The 22,579-nt window shown below is 36.9% G+C and overlaps 1 non-coding gene across 1 annotated transcript; it reads right to left on the reverse strand.

Moving 5' to 3' along the window:
- Positions 1 to 21,008: 21,008 nt before the first annotated feature.
- Trnaq-cug (transfer RNA glutamine (anticodon CUG)) lies at positions 21,009 to 21,080 on the reverse strand. Its single transcript has one exon. It is a non-coding gene; the product is annotated as a tRNA-Gln (tRNA).
- Positions 21,081 to 22,579: the final 1,499 nt, after the last annotated feature.

Raw genomic sequence — 22,579 nt, forward strand, 5'->3', positions numbered from 1 at the left:
TTTAGGTTGATGATGTAGGTTTGGCTGAAGCTAAGAGTTAAATTAATGTTTTTTTTGTGGAAAAAAGTGAAAATTTAGTATTTTGATTAGGTATCTCTCGTAAGTTTGACTTAAATTGACTTCAAAAAAATAGTAGACGAGTTACTAAAAGTAGAAATAATGCTAAAGCTACATGATGTCCGACTTTGAGTCCAAAAATCGTTGGTTTAAATCCTGGCTCGTACCAATGAGTTTTTTGGAACTTATGTACGGAATATCATAACAATTCAGTGAAGGAAAACATTTCGGAGAGGAGCAGTTATGCAGGTGCATACATCTGCGAATAAATTCAAGAGTGTATATGTAGTCCCTAACCTGCATGGGGCTAGCGTGTGGACTATAGCTCAAGCCCTTTCGCGCATGAGAGGAGGCTGTGCCCAGCAGTTGGGGCGTATATGGGCTGAACTATTACTATTATTCTCATTATTTATTTATCTTCTTAAGTTAGGTCATTTAGAATCAGTAGAAAATATGAAAGTAAGTTATTATATACATCGCTATTTTTTTCCCAGTAAGTGCAAATAATAATCAATTATCTCCAATTATGAAGCGTACCTTAACTTTGCTACAAATCCCAATTCAATTTATTTCTTTGAAGTACGGACAAAGAATTAGATTTACTTATAAACCATTTCGTACCTTGTCACGGTGACAATAATAAAATTGATCTCTGTCGGTTTTCATATTGACGGTCACTTCGAAAAGGTACGGAATGGTATATACATAAGTCAAATTCCTTGACTGTAAATTTACTGCCACAGTGTGTGTTATATTTACACTACACCAAATCCCAATTAACCCCAAACTTTAAATATCCCACACCCGGAAACTCCCACGGTCCCGGTATTTTCCCGCCGCAGTGCGTGTGAATTTGTCAACGCGTTCCCGTTCCCATCACTTATGGGTCCATGAGATATATGCCCAAACAATCCAAAAAGTTAGAACCTCATATAATTTTGCCGGTACTTAAGCTCTTTCTTTGTTGAGGAACTAGCGCATGCCTTGGTTAAGTGGTAAATAGTTGTATTGGGTTTTTACGGATTAGAGGAAGAACTTTTTAAGGTTAAATTATGTTAAATATACTAGTTGTGTAATTCGATTTTTTATCTCATATTTTTCTCTTTTTGCAACTGGTAGTGGACCTATAAACATGATTATCCGTTATTCCTATATGAGGGTGTTATTAAAATTCTTTTAAATAGACATAGATCACTATTTATTACTATTTACTAAAAGCCCCGAAACCTTCACGGAGTGTATTGAAATTTATACAAAATCTAAAACTAGACTTTAAACAGGCAGAATCGTAAGATTTTTCAAAATGGACACTGGTTCCTATTTCGGCTGATTATTATTTTGTTGTCGTTTTTTTCTTTTCGACAGGTTTTGATAAAATTTGGTGAATAGAGAGAGTTTATTTTACAACATAAACGCAGTTTCACCGTATGATTAAAAAATCTTGTGAGTTACGAAAACGTATGGAATTGTCAACGGAAAATAAAAATAAAAATTGTCTCAAATTGGGATTTCGAATTTATTCCGCCCAGAATGAGGAGGTCTTCAAACTTACCAAATATTGTAACAAATCTCACGAAAAAAATCGGCTAAATCATACTTCAAACTAAAACTCCCACGGTCCCGGTATTTTCCCACCGCGGTGCGTGTGAATTTGTCAAAACATTCCCGTTCCCAGGACTTAGGACCCGTGAGACATTTAACCCGAATATCCCAAAATGTAATAAGTTTCAATGCCACTGTATGCACTTGAGCTCTTTCGTTGTCAAGGCATTGGCGCGTGCCTCGTTAAGTGGTAAATAGTTGGTTATAATACGAATTTTGAATGGGGTCAGGGAGACCCCATATTTGTATTTTTAACGGTGGTTAACGGCTTAAGTGCTAATTTGAATATAAACTTGAAAAAAAAAGTACTTATCGAGGATTGTGGTGTAACTTGTTGTTACGTCACAACCCTATCCATTTACCATGGTAGAAATGAATTACGTACTTTGCGTACATACAATCATTTTGAATCAAATTTTACTTCTATATTAAGAGGAATAGGTTTAACATTTTTATGTATTAATCCTGTGAACGATATTTACAATAAATAACAAAAGCAAATTCACAAGACAATCATACGTCAAAACAAGCTCTCAAAAATTGGGTATATCAGAACCAAATGAAATGAATTTTAAAGGCAGTAAATACGTTGGTACATTTAATGGAATCATATAACGATTTTGGATTTTAGGTATTGCCGATTAAAATTGATTTCATAAATAGAATATTTAAATAAACGTACTGAAAACCAGTATTTAAAGTATATTTAAATATTTTTAATCGGCATATATAATCAATTGTTCATTTCATTCCGTGCTTTAATCATGTCCACATCCCAAAGGAAAAACCGCATCGAGAATCCATTAAAGTAATTGCTGTAACATCGATTCATTGCATTAATTAAACATTTCAACCAAAATCGAACTCTAACCCTCTGCGTATAAAGTCTAAATTCCAAGCGATGTAAACAAAAGTTCAGTTTTACAACTCCCGTTTACTGGAAAATAAACCTTATAGTTATGAATTAAGGTTGGTTTAGCGTGTGTGTAGCAGAGGGATATATTCTGATATGATAATGGTATGGATTTCCCTAAGGGCTCGCCCTTAACGTATGGTTGTTAACACGTACGGGATTCTGATAAAGTGAGCGTGAAAAACATATTTTATTAGGGGTATGTGTTTTAATATTATTGGTAGTTGCTTTTCCGATTTCGCTATTAGTTGAGTCATTTTTAAGTCGGACCCAAAAAGAGGTGTTATTAATTTGTATCTGTGTGTAAAGTGAGTTAAGTAAATATTATTTATTGTGGACTATAAAGTTAAAATTGACTGACACTGACAATAAAATAAAAGTTTAAACTAAGTAACAACTTGCGGTTTTGTCGCTAAAAAGCCATCTCTTCTAGACAACCTGTGGGTAGCAGGAGACCAGAGTTATAATAAGTATTTCCACTTAAGTTTAGTTTTTAGGGTTTCGTGCCTGAAGGGTAATAACGGGACACTATTACTAAGACTCCGCAGTCCGTCTGTCTGTCCGTCTGACCGTCTGACCGTCTGTCCGTATGTCTGTCACCAGGCTGTATGTCATGAACCGTGATAGCTAGTTGAAATTTTTACAGATGTATTTCTGTTGCCGCTATATCAACAAATACTAAAAAGTACAGAACCCTCGGTGGGCCAGTCCGACTCGCACTATTTAATACCTTCTTAAGAAGGTATTAAATAGTGCGAGTCGGACTGGCCCACCGAGGGTTCTGTACTTTTTAGTATTATAAACTGAAATAGATGTCATATATTAAAGAAAAAAAAAGAAAAAAACTACTTGCTGATTACTTAAAAGTTTTAAGTAATCAGCAAGTAGTTTCTTTTTCTTTTTGTGTTTCTTTTTCTTAGTTTGAATAAGAATAATAACACCACATGAATATAGTCCAAAAGCTCTCACAAAAAAAAAGAACATTGGTATTAACCTGTGGACTGTGGACCATAGTTGTGGTACATGTACATGGGACCTAGTCAAGATGACAATCGTTGGTAGAAAATAAAAATTGAAACTTAAATAATGTATGAAAATAGTCACTCACGTGACTTTTCGTATCATCTGTCATCTCGATATATTTTTTTTTCGTTTCGCCCGATATAGCGTTGCGTAGGCTCTACCACTCTTCCATATTAGTGCGACAGTGGCAGTTGCGATACTTGCGTTTCATTCGGAGCGTAAAAGATTGGCATATTGGCTACGCACCCAGGACTATACTTGTGAATAAGATGTGGCTTTTCTTCGTGTAATTTGTACTAATTTAAAATAAAAATCCGAATTTTATATAAAAGAGCGACTTTTTTTTTCATGTCAGATGTGTAATTAATGCGTGACACAATTGTTTTTCATTATTCAAATTCAAAATTATGTCATTATCAAATATGTATGTGTAGAAAGATTGCAATCTAAACAAGTTGGGTGGTTTTACGGTAACGCTATTCTAATAAATACGGATGTTTCGCACCCCCCATGTGAACTAAAATGGCAGTTACGTTTCCTTGGGAAGCGGGTTCGGTCCCGGGCGAAACAGACGTGACGTGGGAAGGAATGTACATGACACGTGCCATATACATTTTATTAACCGCCTTTACAAACGGCGACTTTATAGTAGGGTAAGTAATTAGCAGAAATGTATGGAACAGTATGCAGTTTAGTCTCAGGCGATGCCGCTTGGCACGATTGTTACTTAGGTCAAACTCAAACTATTTTATTTGCTAAAATTGCACCTACATAATAGATCCAAACAAAGCTGATTTGGCCCGGTAGCCACGAGATCGTACGGGGGGGTGAAAATCATTTTCGTATAATTTAGGGACGAGGAATTCATTTTTGAAATAATTATTATACCTTACCATACAAAAAAAATATTTTTGTACAAAAATGAAAAAGTTGTGTAATTTATGTAGTTATGTAAAAACCGAACCCGCTTTCGTAACTCAAAAGGAAAACACGGAACCCTTATAGGATCACTTTGTTGTCCGTCCGTCCGTCCGTCCGTTCATCTGTCTGTCAAGACCCTTTATCTCGGGAACGCGTGGGTATCGAGTTGAAATTAATGTGTGTGTGTAATTTGTAATTTTATTAATGTGCATTTACTTACTTAATTTTACTTGCTTACTTGTCGGCATTTGGCAAAAAAAATCGCCCTTGACACTGTACAGTCGCCGTCAGATATATCGGAGTGGCCGAGGTGCTCAAAAATATCTGAACACGCAATACGTCTTGACAACAGAGGCGTGTTCATATATTTGTGAGCACCTTGGCCGCTTCAATATATGTGATGGTGACTGAACCATGATAGCTCTGATCACTTGCCAACTAAGCTAGTGTTCGTAAATCTCAATAGACGCCAAAAAACTAAGCAATAAAACAAGACAAAACAGTTTATGCACTTAACACAAAGTGTTCTTAAATCCCAATAAACTAATAAATAAAAGGAGAATAAACGTGAAGGGTGCAACCGTGTGAACTGTGTGCACTTGTCCGTGTGAACTGGATTGTCGGTTACATTTCGTGTGGGAAGCGGGTTCGCTTCCCGGGTGAACACACAAGGGGAGGGACTATAACGGCACGTGCCAAGGGTACCTACCTGTAAAAAACTTCACAAAGGATGTCTTAATTCGACTATTCAATTCACAAAGTTTAAAGTTCGATTATACAAGTACTATAATAAATACACAACCAATTTGAACCCCTTAGCAAATATTAGAGGATCTTTTTTTAAGTACCTAATACCGTAAGAAAGACATTATTATTTATTAAATTGTTACGATCCTGAGAATTGATATGCACCTAGAATAATAAATAGAATAATAAGAATATAAACCGGAAATAATTATTTCAGCATGATAATAGCAGTTTTATTTGCTATGTCGACCGTTTTTAGGGTTCCGTTACCAAAGGGTAAAAACGGGACACTATTACTAAGACTTCGGTGTCTGTCTGTAGGTATATCTGTCTGTCTGTTACCTCTTCACGCTTAAAACTCTGAACCGATTTAGTAGAAATTTGGTATAGAGATAGTTTGTCCCGGGGAAGGACAGGGTAGTTTTTATCCCAGAAATCATCTTTTAAGGGGGTGAAAGGGGGGGTGGAAATTTATATGGGAAATCGATAAAAAGCAGATTGCATAAAAAATAAGCTACCCAAATTCCTAATTCCACGCAGACGAAGTTGCGGGCAAAAGCTAGTTTATATGTATGTTAGTCTACATATATGACCTTTCGCATTTATAATATTAGTATGGATTTCATCAACTTAAAAACTAAACACTATTTTGGCAACAGAATGGCGTGGCTCTGTTGAATTCTTTTTGAAGTTATTAGCCAATAATCATACGCCCCGACGCCCGACCAATAGTAAGCAAGTGGTATACACTGATAACATTGGTCTTCTGTCACAGTAGGTATTATTATGTAATGTAGCCACACTGAATGACCCTAACCTTATTTCGACATCAGTAACTTGATGTACAAAATAATTAATTTTCGACCCATTTTGTACCTTGTCATTGTCACAGTGACAATAGTATGCGGTCTAGCGACTTTCATATTGTTTGTCAGTTTTGTCACTGTGACAAGGTACCAAATGGGTCGGAAATTAAATTATTAAATTGTACTTACAAGTAGATAACCTAAATGCATATTTAAATTCAATAACCCATATTTACCAAACTCAAATCGCAGATATCTCAAGCAAACACGATATTTTCCCATGGCGGCGCATCCCACGATCCATGGGAGTGAGAACTTGACCCCCACAAAAAAATCCTCCCACTCAAAAAAGAGCTTAACCACTATAACATTTACACTTGAAAATAAACTGTTTGCACTGTGAATAGGATTCATTCTTCTATAGTGCGGTGACGTGAAAATGTGTCGTTTTTAATGGCGGGGTCAGAAAAAATGGTTCAACCTTCACCCGGTAACGGAATTTCACACGCACCGTGGATGGGAAGTAATGCAGTGTTTTTTTTTTAGTTTAAAGCGGTTAGGATGCTTGTGCAAATTAAACGAAAGTTTTTGTTTTTATGCAACGACCGTAGAGGGGGAGAGTAAGGATTTTTAATAGAAATTAGTGCGCTATTTAATGTACTTTTGGATAGGTAACTAGGTACCTATTTACTTATTTAAGAATAATTTGTGAGTATTTAATTGGTTTATTCGTTTAATAAATTATAAAATGCTTTCTTTGTATAGATTTTTTTTACAAAAAGTTAGTATAGCTGCTGATTTAAAATTAACAATTCTAGTTTTATGAAAAAAAAACTCTATTTTCTTTATATAATTGGTCAAGCAAATCTTGTAAAAATATGTTTTAAATTTGCCGCCTTTTAGGCGCGAAGGGTTATCGTCCCATAGAAAATTTGAAATTCGCGCCGTTTTCTACTGACAAGATTTGCTTGACTTGATAAATGTATTAAATACTAATATTGATAAACCTTCAAAAATATATCCACTCCGATAGCTTCCTTAATAAACAAACAAACACACACTTCCCACGTCCTTGCAACTTTAAAAAAATAATTATCTGTGCAACCTTGTCGCCGTAAATATTTGAGCTCAAACGAACGTGTCAATCAATACAAGGGAACGACAAGATACAAAGTACGGAGGGTTACGAGGGAACAGAATATTTCGTGTGGGAACTGTGAGCTTTGGAACGGTGTAATGTAGACAGTATTTTGATTTAACGTACCTATGCCTCAAAGTAAACTTGGTCACTTTTTCTTTAGTGTGCCTATGTTATCTGTATCTCTTTCTAGTTGTTTTAAAATAGATGTAGTTTAAAACTTATTTTTCATGATTCTTTTGTATACATTTGACGCAGCCGTATGTGCTGAGACGTCACAGGGCGCGCGCCCTTTGAATGGGGAGTTTTTACTCATTTGGAAGTGTCTGGTGTTTATTACAAACATTTGAATCTCACGGGAATTAGAACCAATCCAAAAAATTCATGCATGTAGCTAATTCAACATCTTTCAAATGAGTCCCAAGTTTTTTTTTATCTGACAAAATACACCGCCATACAATCGAAAAAATCGATATTCTGAAATAACGAACATTTAAGTAAAAATAAATGTGAATTTAATAATTTGACATTATCAACACATAGAATAGACCAAAACTACTATATTTAAAAGATGTAACGCCAAGTCAGCGCTAAGTTAAAATACTGACAGTAAAGCATTGACCGTGATGTGGGAAATATCAAATAACTGGGGGGAGAGGCGCGTGCCGCGGTGCGCGCGAGCACCAATTGCCTGTCTATCATTATGGTAATACGTATTTGAGTGTTGAAGCGGAATTTTATTTGAGGGAATTTTTACTGGTCTTTAATTTTTATGGTATGCTGTGTGGAATGTACCCTTTGCATTTTTGTATATGTTTTAAATAAATATTATAAAGGACATTCTTACACAAATTGACTAAGTCCCACGGTGAGCTCAATAAGGCTTGGGCTGTGGGTACTCAGACAACGATATATATAATATAAAAATACTTAAATACGAGTACATACATAACAAATTTCCATGACTCAGGAACAAACATCTGTGCTCATCACACATATAAATGCATCTTCCGAGCGTCGGCGCATAGTCAACTCTATGGCTGCTGCTGGACACAACGTTGGCGCAACTGCGCAGCGACGCCATTTTCCATAGCGCTGACTAGATGCCGACGGCCAAAAGACGCTAGTGTGGGGTGGCCCTTACCGGGATTCGAACCCTGGACCATCGGCTTCATACGCAGGGTCACTACACTACCCACTACTAGGCCAGACCGGTCGTCAAATGTTTCATGGATAGTATTAATCCTTTTCTTGACTATGAATTTATTGATGCTCTTTCTCCACGATTTTGAAGATAAATATTTTTACTATATTAGACATAAATAAAATTGGGGTTTAACTCGCAATTTTTTTTTCATTCAACCTCTATACGTCCCATTAAAGATGCCGAGCAATTTCGTTTAGTAGTCAAGATAAGATTTAAGTGAGGCATTATTATTTATTGCCATAAGTGCAAGTTTTGTTTCGTTAACACCCTTTCCCACTTTGTCGGCAGTTTAATACTTATTTAATCCTCTTCCATATAATATATTACTGGAAACTTAAGTAACAAGATTATTTTAAGATTTTATTATTGTTAGTTTACTAAGCGTAATTGCTTCCACGGTTCCATTTCGCCGCCGTAAGTAGAGAGCAATTTACATTTTAATTAAACCAGATTAAGACGAAAGTGGAGGACCCGTGCTAAATCGCCTTTTCATACAAACGTAGTCCTCATTTTCCTCTCTGGATATTAATTATTATTGAAAATATTTTGACAGAAATAGTTGTATTTTAACCACAGCTATGATTGAACGTAGGGGGTTAGATTTTTTCGATTTTTTAATTATTATAAGAGGAGCATTTAAAAATTGTATGAAATCTGTTTTTCGCTCCAAATTTTTACAATAATCAAAAAATCTAAATAAGTCAAACGTAGGGGCATAGCTATGGTTAGTATACATCAAATTATGTAAAAATATTTTCCATAATGTCAGTATCCAGAGAGGAAAATTGGGATTACGTTTGTATGGAGAAGAGGCCATCCTCTTTCCTCTTGAATAAAACCCTGAAGATTAAATGGAGGACATTATTTCTAACGAATTAATTAAAATTTACCTTTGATATGCGGTAAGAGATTCATACTTAGGTGCTTCAAAATTGATATTAATACCTTCAGTAATAGGACTGACAATATTTTAGTCATCAGATAATAATAAGTGATTCGCGTTCGCAACGAGATCGCCCACGTAGGACACTTCTATAGGTATCAAAGATAGATATAACTCCGTAATAGATGGATACAGTCTAAGGAAAAAACGTGCCTCGAAAATCACGAAAATTTTATTCTCGATCAGATGGCGCCACTAGTTTTGGCCTACACTCGTATAGAGGGCGTTGACTGTTTCGTTTGTTATTTATAATTTTAAGGCATACCAGTGAAAAAACATGGGTCAAAATCATATAAAAATAATTAATGCAAATAAAAAAATCATTTATCCATATTTAAATACATTTTATCGTATTTTTATAAATATTTATTTTTAGTTTTAAAGTGTGTCACAGATGGCAGTGAATTTACTGGGGTTACAAAATTTACTATGACAGTACCGCTCTAGTATAAGTTACTCTATGATAGGTATCAAAGGATTGATTCACCCCTCGACGCATCGCTTCGCTTCGCGTTCGCGTGTTGTTCGCCTACGTAGTACGCTGCGTAAGTGTAAGTTTATTAATACATTTTAATATTCATCTAATTTTTTTTTTGGGCATCAACAGCAATACAAAAATTAATACAAATCATGGTGAACAGAAAACATAGCCAATAACAGATGTCCACAAAAGTACAATTAACATGCAATAACTAAGTGGAAACACAAAAAAAAGAAGGGAGTGAAAAAGCATTTTATACAAACTAGATATGGCTTGCATAACATGTGTACATGTGTGTTTTGAGTGATTGTGTGTGCGTGTTCGTGTGTGTGTGTGTGTATGTGACTGTGACTGAGTGTGTAATGGAAGACGGAAAGATTAAGGTGTGTGATTATTTACCTAGTTAGATTTCGTCAATTGTCGTTATTTTTAGATTTCAGTAGCAGTGACTGAACTCGTTTTTTTAAAGTTGATTTTGTGCAGTCAAACAAGTCGATACTACTAAATTGTTATTGTTGTTGTTTGTTTGTAATTGTTGTAAATTGTTATATGTACAGGTATATTAGTTAGTCTTGGTTACAATTTTAAGACACTACACCTACTTAATATTTCTGGTTTAGCTCATTGGTTGACTGGTAGAGAATGCCTTAAGGCATTAAGTCCACCATTTGTACCTTCATGTACTGTGCAATAAAGATTTAAAAAATTCAAGTCAAATTCCTATGAAAATATGACGTTTATAATGTTCGCTCACTTTGTTCTATTCAAATCGATGCAAGCTAACTAGCTAACACGGACTCCATTAGTCACATTTGTCTATCTGGGTCCGCAGCAGGGACCGGACAACCCTTTCCGCGATAAAACCCTTTCAATGGGCGACACTTAAACACGGCTAACACATTGAAAGACTTTCCCTTTTGAACTGCAAGCCCATTCATACCCTTACCTTTGACTAACCCTTACCGAAAAGCTAACCAAAAATAAGGCTAGCTCTTAATAAGGGTTACCCTTATCTTTATCCGCTTTTTATAAAGGTTTCCCTTTGCGTGAAAGAGACAGGATTAGTATATATCTACGGTAGTGTATGAAAAGGAAAGAAAATACGTGCCTAGTCAAAGAACGCCGCCGTCGCCGCCGACGATCGCTCGGATTCGAAGTAATGTGTGCTTTATGAACAAGGTAGACGACTTCAATTAGCACGCTTATATGCTAAAAGGGAAGCCCTTTATAAGGCTAACCCTTATAAGCAATATGCAAGGTGTTGGTGAGCGGATGACAAGGGTTTTGTAAGGGTATTTGGGCTACCGATTACTCAAATGTGGTAGCTTTATATAAGGGTTTTTAAAAGCAAAACAAAGAGTTTTGTCTGGCAAAGGGTATAGTGAGTTAAGCCTTATGCAATACCCTTATAAAACCCCGATAAGGGATAGCGGGCCGGTCCCTGGTCCGCAGCCACCATGCCAATCGTTTACGCTCCGTAGCGAACGAAACGCAACTGTCACTGTCGCACTAATATGGATGTGATAGAGAGACACAAAGCGTTTCGTTGTCGTAACGCAAGCGATTGTCACCTTGGCTAGGCACCCAGGTAGTAAGTGACCAATTAGGTAGTAGCAACATGTATTTACCTACACACCACTCTAATAACAACAAAACCGCAAACTGCCAACAGAATTCTCACGTATTTTTTCCCACGGGCACAAACCGTAAAATCCTGCATCTGACATATATTTTAATGACCAAAACCCCATGTCCTTTCCAAATTAAACCTTGTTTGCTCCGCTTAGAGTATGATTTGTGTTGTCATAATTGAATGAGTGTGACAGGTCAACTGACTAGGGTGGACGCGGACGTATATATTGAGACGTTGTAGGTTATTTCACTCATTTGAACCACGGTGGTGAAACGCGTTTGTTATTAAAAAAAAGTCAGGGTCGTTTTTGTTGTAACTTGTTGTTGAAGATTAACCTTTCATATTTGTGTGGTGGTCAAAAATCGTGGGTTTAAATTAAACAACGGTTGTGCTGTATAGAGCATAAAAAATCGTCCTCGAAAAACAGGCAAAAAGATGACTAATAAAATTTCGGTCAGGGAACACAAGAGGTGCAACATGGGGCGTAAGTTAAATATTGCAAACGAGATTATAGTTAAATCGCGACGGCTTGCCGGAGCTTATAGACTCGAGTTTGCTATATTATTACGCCCCGAGTTACACACAATGTTTTTCATCACACTTGCGATACAGATATGAAGTAAGTATAAAGACAAAAAACTGTTAATTAATACTAGAAACTTCATAACTCACTAGGGGAAACGCTTTTTCTATAGTTCCCGCTAAGCCTGCGTGCAATTCAAATTTTTATGTCTTTTAAAAAACAGTGATTATGTAAACAAATGTTAACACTGGTTAACATTGCAGGAAATGGATTGTATATTTGATTTATTTAGTTAATGTGGCACTTTAGTGATGCCATTAAAAACAATCAATTTTATTATCAACGGACAGTGCTGCTTATATTATTATCAACGGACAGTGCTGCTTATATTATTATCAACGGACAGTGCTGCTTATATTATTATCAACGGACAGTGCTGCTTACATTATTATCAACGGACAGTGCTGCTTATATTAATAATCTGGCAATAAGCAGTATCACTAAAAAAGTAGATTTTTTTTTAAATGTGTCTAACGGTTATGTAATATGTAGAATTGTAGACTATATTAAAAGTGTATATTCAAATGAGCTAGTAATTTTTCTAATTTCGTTTAAAAATTTACATAATATTTGTCATGTCCGTTACGTGTACCTAAGTTACGTAAGTACAAACTCGTATTTGAGTGACTCGTAAATAATATATAAAATAAATTATAATAGCGTACTTACAAAAGCATTTTCACAAAAAATTCGCACTAAATACGGTTTCCACGTTTAATTTAACTACAAAACCGGCAACAATCAAGTCCAATGCAAACCGCAGCCACAAAAAGCCTCAATCCATTGTTCACGCACAATACTGTTGTTTCAACCCCGTAAAAATGGCGTTTAATAAAACACCTGTAAATTGAATTGTTAATTTCAGTTGTTTAACCTGCACTGTTTGCTAGAGCTTGCTGATTACACTGTAGAAGGAAAATACTTATTTAGAGTTTTAGATTGCTCGTAGAAAAATCATTGTATACAATAGTTATATAATCAAGCTTTTCAATCTCGTACCTTCATTAGGCCACGAAGCTTTTGCTTACTGTTTCTACAGTAGAAAATGATTCTAGTTTAGTAAATATTTACATAATTATTAAAAATTATTATATTTAAAAAATATTTTGCTTTCGAAGTTACCCCAATGCACCTTACCTAGTATGTTACATTTTGTTGATTTTGTTCACTAAAATATATTGCGTTAGTTGATATCTTGATTCTTACATTGCATTCGGTTTGGCAAAAAAAATCATACCAATCCTGTTGAGTTTGAATACATTTTCTTTGCTAGCTAAGCTTGAATTGTAGCTTGGAGCGACAAAATAAATAATTTATTTTCCTTATTTTTGTAGATTTAGAATTTAGGACAAAACAGACGTTTTATTCAAATTTCGACAAAAATTAACGAAATTTGGCACAAAGCGGAGGCAGCGGAGCTATTTCACATTGTTTCTTTCAAATCGTGACTTCGCCATACCAGAATCACGAAATTTGTCAAATACTTCGTTCAACTAAACTCGAGGGTTTGCAGGTGATATTGTCACTTTTAATTAACGTATATTCTATGCAGTACAACGCCGTATGTGCAGAGCGTGCATGGAAAGAGGAAACAAAAAACAGATTCTGCTGGACTGCAACCATATGGTCTACGGGTATACTATTATATAGGAGACAGTTAGCAACCTGAAAACCTTGCTAGGTTTCTTGAAACTGGAGTGGTTAGAGTAGCGCTACCTCATTTTAACGCAAAATAGACACGATGATTGTCGGTTTGCGGGAAATGCCTATAGTAAAAATACGTGAGCAGGAAGCTGATTCCGTTTTGACAATTTGCTACGGGTTTTATCTTATTTTGGCACCAATAAGTGCAAGTGAAATGTCTTATGACCATGAGACTGTTTCTGGGCTATAATCGCGAAAATTGAAGTTGGTAATTTTCAAGCAACTATCTCTGTCACTCTTAATTGGAGTAAAAGAAAGAGATGCCCGGAATTTGCCATCTTCGGTGTTCGCGGTAGGCCCTCTGATTGGTGGTCACGGTCAAAGTCGTATCAAAATAAGAAGAAAACCATATTCAACTGTTAAAACAGGATTGGCCTTCAGAAGAGTAAGAGTGAATCCATACTAATTAATAATTAGTAATTGATTAATTAATTATACATGCGAAAGTAAAGTAAATAATTAATAAGTAATTTTCAAGCAACTATCTCTGTCACTCTTAATTGGAGTAAAAGAAAGAGATGCCCGGAATTTGCCATCTTCGGTGTTCGCGGTAGGCCCTCTGATTGGTGGTCACGGTCAAAGTCGTATCAAAATAAGAAGAAAACCATATTCAACTGTTAAAACAGGATTGGCCTTCAGAAGAGTAAGAATGAATCCATACTAATTAATAATTAGTAATTGATTAATTAATTATACATGCGAAAGTAAAGTAACTCTGTCTGACTGACTGACCTTTTCACGCTTAAACCGCTGAAAAGGTTTAGATTAAATTCGGTGTGGAGATAGTTTGAGTCCCGGGAAATAACATAGAATAGTTTAATTCCGGATATCATCCCTAGACGGCGAAAAGGTGGGGGGCAGCGCAGTATGGAAGTGCGACATGTAGATAGTAGTAGTAGTAATCACTTTATTGTACACAACACAGGTTTACAATAGTTATTTACGATACAAGTGCGGAAAAGAGGAAATCCAAAATGAGTGGCGATAAATTAAAACACGACCGCAGGGAGTGTTTTTAATCGACACGAGTTGCGAATTACCTTTTCGCACGTGTATCGTACAACGTTTTACAGTACATATGGCCCTTTAAACTTTCGACATATGCACGAAAAGTGCTCATTCCCGCGCTAGTGCGAAAAAGTAGCACCATATGTACTGTAAAAATAAATTACAGTAATGGAAGTACAAAGCCAAACTTATCCCTGTAAGGTATCTCTTCCAGCTAACCTTCGAGTAGATGAGTGGAAAACTATAGCCAGGTCAGATAGACAAACTTACAGGATGTACAAATAATCATGTGATGTAGCATGTAAGTGCTCATTGTACGCAGACCAGAAGCTACGCATATTAAAATCTGTATGCCACACCCAGATGTCATTTAAAATGTCGAATACTGCTCCAGTTAAAATCCTCGGTACGAAAACTTTTTGAATCTGGCCGCCGGTATTTTCACGTATAATTGAATTGGTCTCTTTGCTTTTATCGAGTCTGTTATTGTTATTGCCTGCCTTTGAACTCATTCCTGGCCTGATATTCTGCTTTACCAAACACATTGCCTCCAGTAAACAGTATAATTGGGACCCCAGGAGCGGGGGCATTCAACAATGACAACAAAATAGGATCAACTTACATCAATAGGCTAGATGACAAATTTTCATTAATGATATCAATCGACCAGGTTTATGTTTAGGATCAAATGTCTATGGGACCCAATGCATTAACGAAATACAAAACTCAGAAATGATAGTCAAAGTCCGACAGTCGTACTGTCGTACTTCACTCGCGAAACGCTCCTGAGAAAACGATAAGTGAGCGTGACGTCAAGGTCACTGAGAGCCCATTTTGATTGAATGTATGGACAAAACAGGAAAATTGCGTTTTTATCGGTGAAATATTGCGTTTATGTATATAGTATATGCTGTATATAGTTGCCGTACAATCTTTTTTTGGATAAAATGTAAAAAAATACTTAAATTTTTAAAACTTTTAACTCCTGTATTATTTTCATATAAGTATTATTTTAATATCTACATCATTGTGATAAATTGCTCATTTGCTATCTACTGTCATTTGCTACTAGATTTTGTTATAAAATTCAACATGTCCCCCCGACCCCGATCCCTATTGACTTGATGACCGGTCTGGCCTAGTGGGCAGTGAGTTACCCTGCCTGCGAAGCCGATGGTCCTGGGTTCGAATCCCGGTAAGGGCATTTATTTGTGTGAGGAGCACAGATATTTGTTCCTGAATCATGGGTGTTTTCTATGTATTTAAGTATTTATATATTATATATATCGTTGTCTAAGTACCCATAACACAATCCTCCTTGGGCTTACCGTGGGACTTAATCAATCTGTATAAGAATGTCCTATATTATTCATGAAAAAAATAATGTAGTAATTTAATTTGGCCTTAAACTTTATCTTAGTCGCATTAGCATAAGCACTAGTTTTTGCGAAAGCAAGGTCAGTACCTTACCAGGAAGGAGGACTGGACTTTATTTAATAGGTTACGGGTTCTTCACAATTTCTTGCCAGCCACCTCAATTAAATGGTAGACCAATATGTGTCATGAATTCACAGGTATACTGGAAGAATTGTAGCTACGAACACGGGAAAAGTTGTTTTTAACATCGCCAGTACGTTTCCACGAATCGAATCACCTTCAATTAAATCTAATGGAGCTTCAATTTTCATTTAAATTTGAACTGTAACTGCTATGCCGTCGGGTGATTTCTGCATGAACACCAATATGTGAGATAGGAGTTTTGTTAAATAACTTATTATTATCGAATGCCAGCAGACGAGATTTCCTTTGAGGGGTCAATTACTTTATTTAATTTAATAATATCGCATCAGATATTTTTGGGGGCGACACTTAACTAATTACATAAAATGTAAAGAAGAAAGTGATATCAGAATTAAACTCGGCTGGTATGAAAGAGAATATCATCAATTAGTATGAATTAATATTCATCTTCATCTAAATCAGTGCCGGTTCCGGGTGGTTTAAGCGTGTCAAGGTATGGCGATATTTTGAGTCCCAGGGAAATATTTATTTATTACTAGTCTACTTTTTGTAGGAGGGGTAAACTGAAAGTTTTGAGAAAACTGTAGAAATGAGACCGTCACTCTTTATTTTAATGCGTTCTTTAACTTTTTCTAATAACATGTACAAATTTTGATTAGCCTAAGATAATCCTGAAATGCGTATGGCTCATTCTCCCAAAGCCATTTTTGTATGGCGATTTTTGGTTGCATGCAAAAAAAATATACTTACTGATGTCAATCAGAATCTGCTGATGTTCAACTTTTGACGAGCCAAAATTTTAATAACGCTCGACAAACAAATTTTCAAATTGCCAGCAATCCTGCAATATAACCGAATAACTTATGCCTCAAAAAAAAAATTCATAACATAAACTTATGCCAAAGTTAGAGACACCATGGCCGTCATAGCGCAGACAAAGTGGACATGGGCGGGGCACATTGCGGGAATGGACAAGACGAGTCCTTGAATGGAGGCCTAGGCCGCGTAGCCAACACGCCAATCGCTAACGTTCCGTAGCGATCGAAACGCAATTGTCACTGTCGCACTAATATGGAAGAGTGATAGAGAGACACAAAGCGTTTCGTTGTCGAAGCGATAGCGATTGTCACTAGGCTAGGGGATTGTGGCTAGGCCGGCAGAGCGGACACCCGCGGGAGCGGTAGACCACCGCAGCGCTGAGTGGACGACATCCGACGACACGGAGGTCGGGACTGGATAAATCGGGCACAACATCGACAGGAGTGGAAGAAGAGGGAAGAGGCTTACATCCAAGATGGATCACCAAAAGGCCACTTTTTGTTATATGATCTATCTATGTTTTGCCTATGTATCAGGCGGTTGGTAAAGGAAGTTGCGCGGTGATATTCTAGTAGAAGGTAGCCGAATGTTATTTTAGACCTGCATTTACCGACTTCTGAAACTCAATATCTTCGTCGTCAGCCTGTTTTGACCTTAAATACGCAGGATTTAAAAGTTTAATGACGAGAGTGCCGGAATTGACTCCGATATCACCTTAATTTATGGACCCTCTGGCAGTTATTGAAAAAAGCTTTTTGGGAACCTCTACAAACTCCATTTACGAGTAGCTTGCTCTAATGGAAAAGCTTGGCATATTTTGAAGGAATTTGTGTTTCCTGTACGATGGTTGCGCTTACTACGTCATCCGCTCCGGTGTTTGAGAAAGAAAGCTATGCACGTATATTGCCGTGTCCTGCTCGCTCAACGCAAAACGGGGTATTTATTTACTATGTAGATTTGTTGTGCGAGTCCTCAATATTTCGGCACGTATCTGCGGCGAGTTACATCATCAGAGATCGGATTCTAGAGGGAAAAATATTGCGTACGCAGTCGAATGCTGTTAGTGATCCTGCGGCGGTTTAGACGGTAGTCCTACCACTGGTTAGTCCGTCATCGCTCCTGGCTCCCCCGGGCCCGGTGGCGTGCATAAACGCATTTCCCCAACGTTAAAAAAAAATTAAAAAAAAGGGAAAAATATAATGACAGTTAGAAGTGCCACTTATACTAGTGATTGCCCCCAGCTATGTTTGTAACTGTATTACTTGTAAAAATTATTTTGGGGTCGATGATAAAATTAAGGTTGGCATTCCACCTGTCAAATTTCTTGGTCCAATGTGCATTGCGTCTCACTCTCTCACTAAGCAAAATGTGAGACGCAAATACAAAATGGACAAATAAATTGGACAGATGGAATATCACCCTAACAAAAAGCACATTTTAAATGATCACTAGGTTAGAAAAAAAACCATGATAAATGAAGTTTCAAAAACCCCATTCATGTTTATACTTTCAATAAAATCATATTTTATAAACAAACTAGCTTTTGCTAAAAAAAAGCCCACGACTTCGTCTGCGTGGAGTTAGTAATTTGGGTGGCTTATTTTTTATCCAATCTGATTTATATCGATTTCCCATACAAACTTCCACCCCCCTTTTCACCCCCTTAAAACTACCCTGTGTTCTTCCCCGGGACTCAAACTATCTCTGTGCCAAATTTCAACTAAATTGATTCAGCGGTTTAAGCGTGAAGAGGTAACATGGTAGATCTTGGAGCAATCACTAGTAGTTCGCATAATTGTCGATATAGGATTCCCCATCTGTCATTAAATTTTGCCCCGTAATGTTTGCGTATCATCATCGTGACAATATGGCCATAATTGGAGGTAAGTTCTGTCATTGCGTGGGAACAGTATTACCTGGTATTTATTCAAATCCGCAAGACGAGAGAATGTTCAATAAAAATGCAAAGATGGCAGCTATTCTTTCACGGGAGTGACTAAATCGCCGTGTTAGGGGTGGGGTCACAGTTATTGTACTAATAATGTAATGTTTCTACCTCTAAAAAACGAAATAATACAAATATCAGTGTACCCTTTTCAATATAGTAAATGATTTATAATTTTATAAAACATTTTTTTTACATTCAGATACGTCTGCGAGCGATACTCCAAATTTTATATTAAAGGAAAAAATGGAAAAAGATACGCTTCCGGCAGGACTTGAACTTGAACCCGCAACCTCCTCAATCCGCGCGTTGCTCTTAACCAATTAGGCTTCCGTAGCTCAATTGGTTAAGAGCAACGCACGGATTGAGGAGGTTGCGGGTTCAAGTCCTGCCGGAAGCGTAACTTTTTCCACTTTTTCCTTTAATATAAAATTTATTATTTTATGATTTATAATTGTATGTATCATAAAACGATACCTAGGTACAGTATGAAACTTTAAAGAGTAACAGGGCGTTTTTTTATCGTTGTAAGTTCATAAGTTGTTAGGGATCCGTGAAATTTTAGGTTGTTCCTACTCAGAATCACGAGCCCTTTCGAGTCTACTAGGTGAAAAAGTGTCCCATTTTTTTGTTCCAATAACAATATAAATTACAATACAAATTTGACCGAGCCTAAATTATTAGAATTGACATCACGATCGTCATTGACTGCAAACTATCAACATGCAAAAAAATCACTACATAGTATAAAACAGTCGCTTTCCGCTGTCTGTCTGTCTCAATGTATGCTTAGATCTTTAAAACTCCGCAACGAATTTTAATGCGGTTTTCACCTATCAATAGAGTAATTCTTGAGGAAGAGTGTGCAATTTGTCAAGGTTTTGTGTAACCCGTGCGAAGCTGGGGCGGGTCGCTAGTTCAAAATAAAAAATGAAATGTATAGCTCCACGGTAATAATGGTGGGCAAAGTAAACTGGAATAAACTTTCGCCCGCAGTTTCCGGACCGATACGACCTTAAAACGTTTAAGAAAAGAACGTATTTCTTAAGTACAGGGTGTTGCAGGTTGCAGGTGATCATGGGCGACGGTAATCGATTACCATCAGGCGATTCGTCTGCTCGTTTGCTTCCTTTATCATAAAAAAATAGGAGTGATGTCCATTTTCCCGCTAACAGTGACGCCCCGCCCACGCCCCGCTAGAACTACTATTTTAAACTTTCTTTTCTCCGATTCCTGATTTAAAGTGCTCCCGTAATTGCCTCGCCAGTAAGACGATGGGGGCTTATTGCGCTAAATCAATCGTCTCTCTTTAGTCCTTTCTTGATTTAATTAGATTTCGATTTATGTGGATGAGATTATTATTAAGAATCTATTTCAAGAAATAGTATATTATTTCTTTATTACACCTTACAATTTATAACTTTTAGTTAAAAACAATCAATACATTTGTGAACACGAGTTATATTATCCGTAAAAAAAACTGATAGATTACTTATACATTTTGGAACATACATATTTCAAAACATGATAGATTCCTTACACATTTTGGGACCTATTTCAGTGAAAATTAATGACGATTAAAAAAGTTAGTCCGGTTTCCTCACGATGTTTTCCTTTACCGAAAAGCGACTGGTAAATATCAAATGATATGTCGTACATACGTTCCGAAAAACTCATTGAAACGAGCCGGGGTTTGAACACGCGACCTCCGGATTGAAAGTCGCACGCTCTTACCGCTAGGCCACAAGCGCTTCAACAAAAAAGTAAATATTAAAAGAAAAAATAAGTACACATAAAAATCCAAAAGAATTGCCTTGTTGAAACAAATAAAACAAAAGCTCATAAGCAAACAAAAATAAATGCATTCCCTTAATTCAAACTTTTTATGAGTTATTGTTTTGAACAAAAAAAAAACGAATACGGCACAAATTCCTAAATAACGAAGACGTAAATAAGAAGGTCCCACCGAGATTTGAACTCGGATCGTTGGATTCAGAGTCCAAAGTGCTAACCATTACACCATGGGACCGCTCGGAAGCTCGGGCGAAAGTTGCGATCGGTATCCGCGTGGGCTCTAGTACGCATGACCTAGTTTATCTCTTTCACACATCGCGTCGTCACACTCCTGCCCTAGGGGAGCGCGCTTTCGAAAGCACGCTGTGTTTAAGTTTGTTTATTATATTAAATACATAATATTAGTTTGTCAAAGGACTGTGAGAGAATCACACTATCTTCGTCTTACACTAGTACTAGCAGTCTTCCGAATGCCGGACTACTTGTGGGCCAAGTTAACCACGGAGTGGGAGCCCCACGAGACTAACCGGGGATCCGGCAGACCTCGTTAACGATGGAAAGATAACTTAGACTTCTTTATGAGAGGCTGGCCAGATATCTTAACAGAGACGAGTGGAAAAAGAGGGGGAGGCTTTTGCCCAGCAGTGGGACACAGTGGGCTCTGAAATCACTACATAGTATAAAACAAAGACGCTTCCTGCTGTCTGTCTGTCCCTTTGTATGCTTAGATCTTTAAAACTACGCAACGGATTTTGATGAGGTATTTTTAAATAGAGTGATTCAAGAGGAAGGTTAATATGTATAACACAACCAGCATTGCACCCGTACGAAGCCGGGGCGATTCGCTAGTAATAAATAAATAATAATACTGATTATTGATTGTTCATAAACGGTTGTGAACTCTAACAAGCTCTTGATAACCGTTTGTCCTTATCAGTCATTCTGAACACAACATGAGTTAGAAAGGGACAAAGTTTATCAAAAGGTCAAGTTTTCGAGGCCTAGTTTCCCTCTGGGTTGAAACGTGGCAGATGGTAATCGCTTTCGTAAAAACCAGTGCCTACGCTAATTCTTGGATTAATTGCCAAGCGGACCCCAGGCTCTTATGAACCGTGGCAATAATCTGGGACAAACGCTAGAAAGAAGATACGAGCAGGGGTTTGAACCCGCGACCTTCAATCAATATCAATCAATCAATATATTTTATTTCAGACTAATATCCATAGTGTTAGTGTACATTCCCTTAAGCCTATGTTAGTTAAACCTATACTAACTTATAATAACTTATAAACCTTCAGATCACGCCCTTACCGCTAGGCTACCAGCGCTTTTTTACAGGGAGAAGTATTGGTCTTTATTCTAATGCAGTAGCCGACTATGCAATAAGGAACGTAGATTAATACGATCCTGGCTCCGAGTCGATTTGTAAGAACGGAAGCATCGATCAGCTAATGTAAGGCGATTAGTGCCACATATACAAAAACAGAAGAAAGTTCACAAAAAATAAAGTGGAGTGGAAGTGGTGGAGTGCGTCCGGAGTCCGGGCTAGCTTTCCGGTGGTCGTGGTTCCAAGTCCCACCCAAGACAGTGATTTTTTCCACTTTTAATTTGTTTTTCAGCTTAATAGCATCGTTTGCAGACGTTTCTGCTTGATCATTTAGAAGAAAGTCCAGTTGAAGATATAAGTAAGTACTCAAATTCGTCATCCATTAGACCTTGGTCGTGCTCAGGCTC

The sequence above is a fragment of the Cydia strobilella genome, chromosome 14, assembly GCF_947568885.1.
Source record: "Cydia strobilella chromosome 14, ilCydStro3.1, whole genome shotgun sequence".
NCBI classification, from domain to species: domain Eukaryota; kingdom Metazoa; phylum Arthropoda; class Insecta; order Lepidoptera; family Tortricidae; genus Cydia; species Cydia strobilella.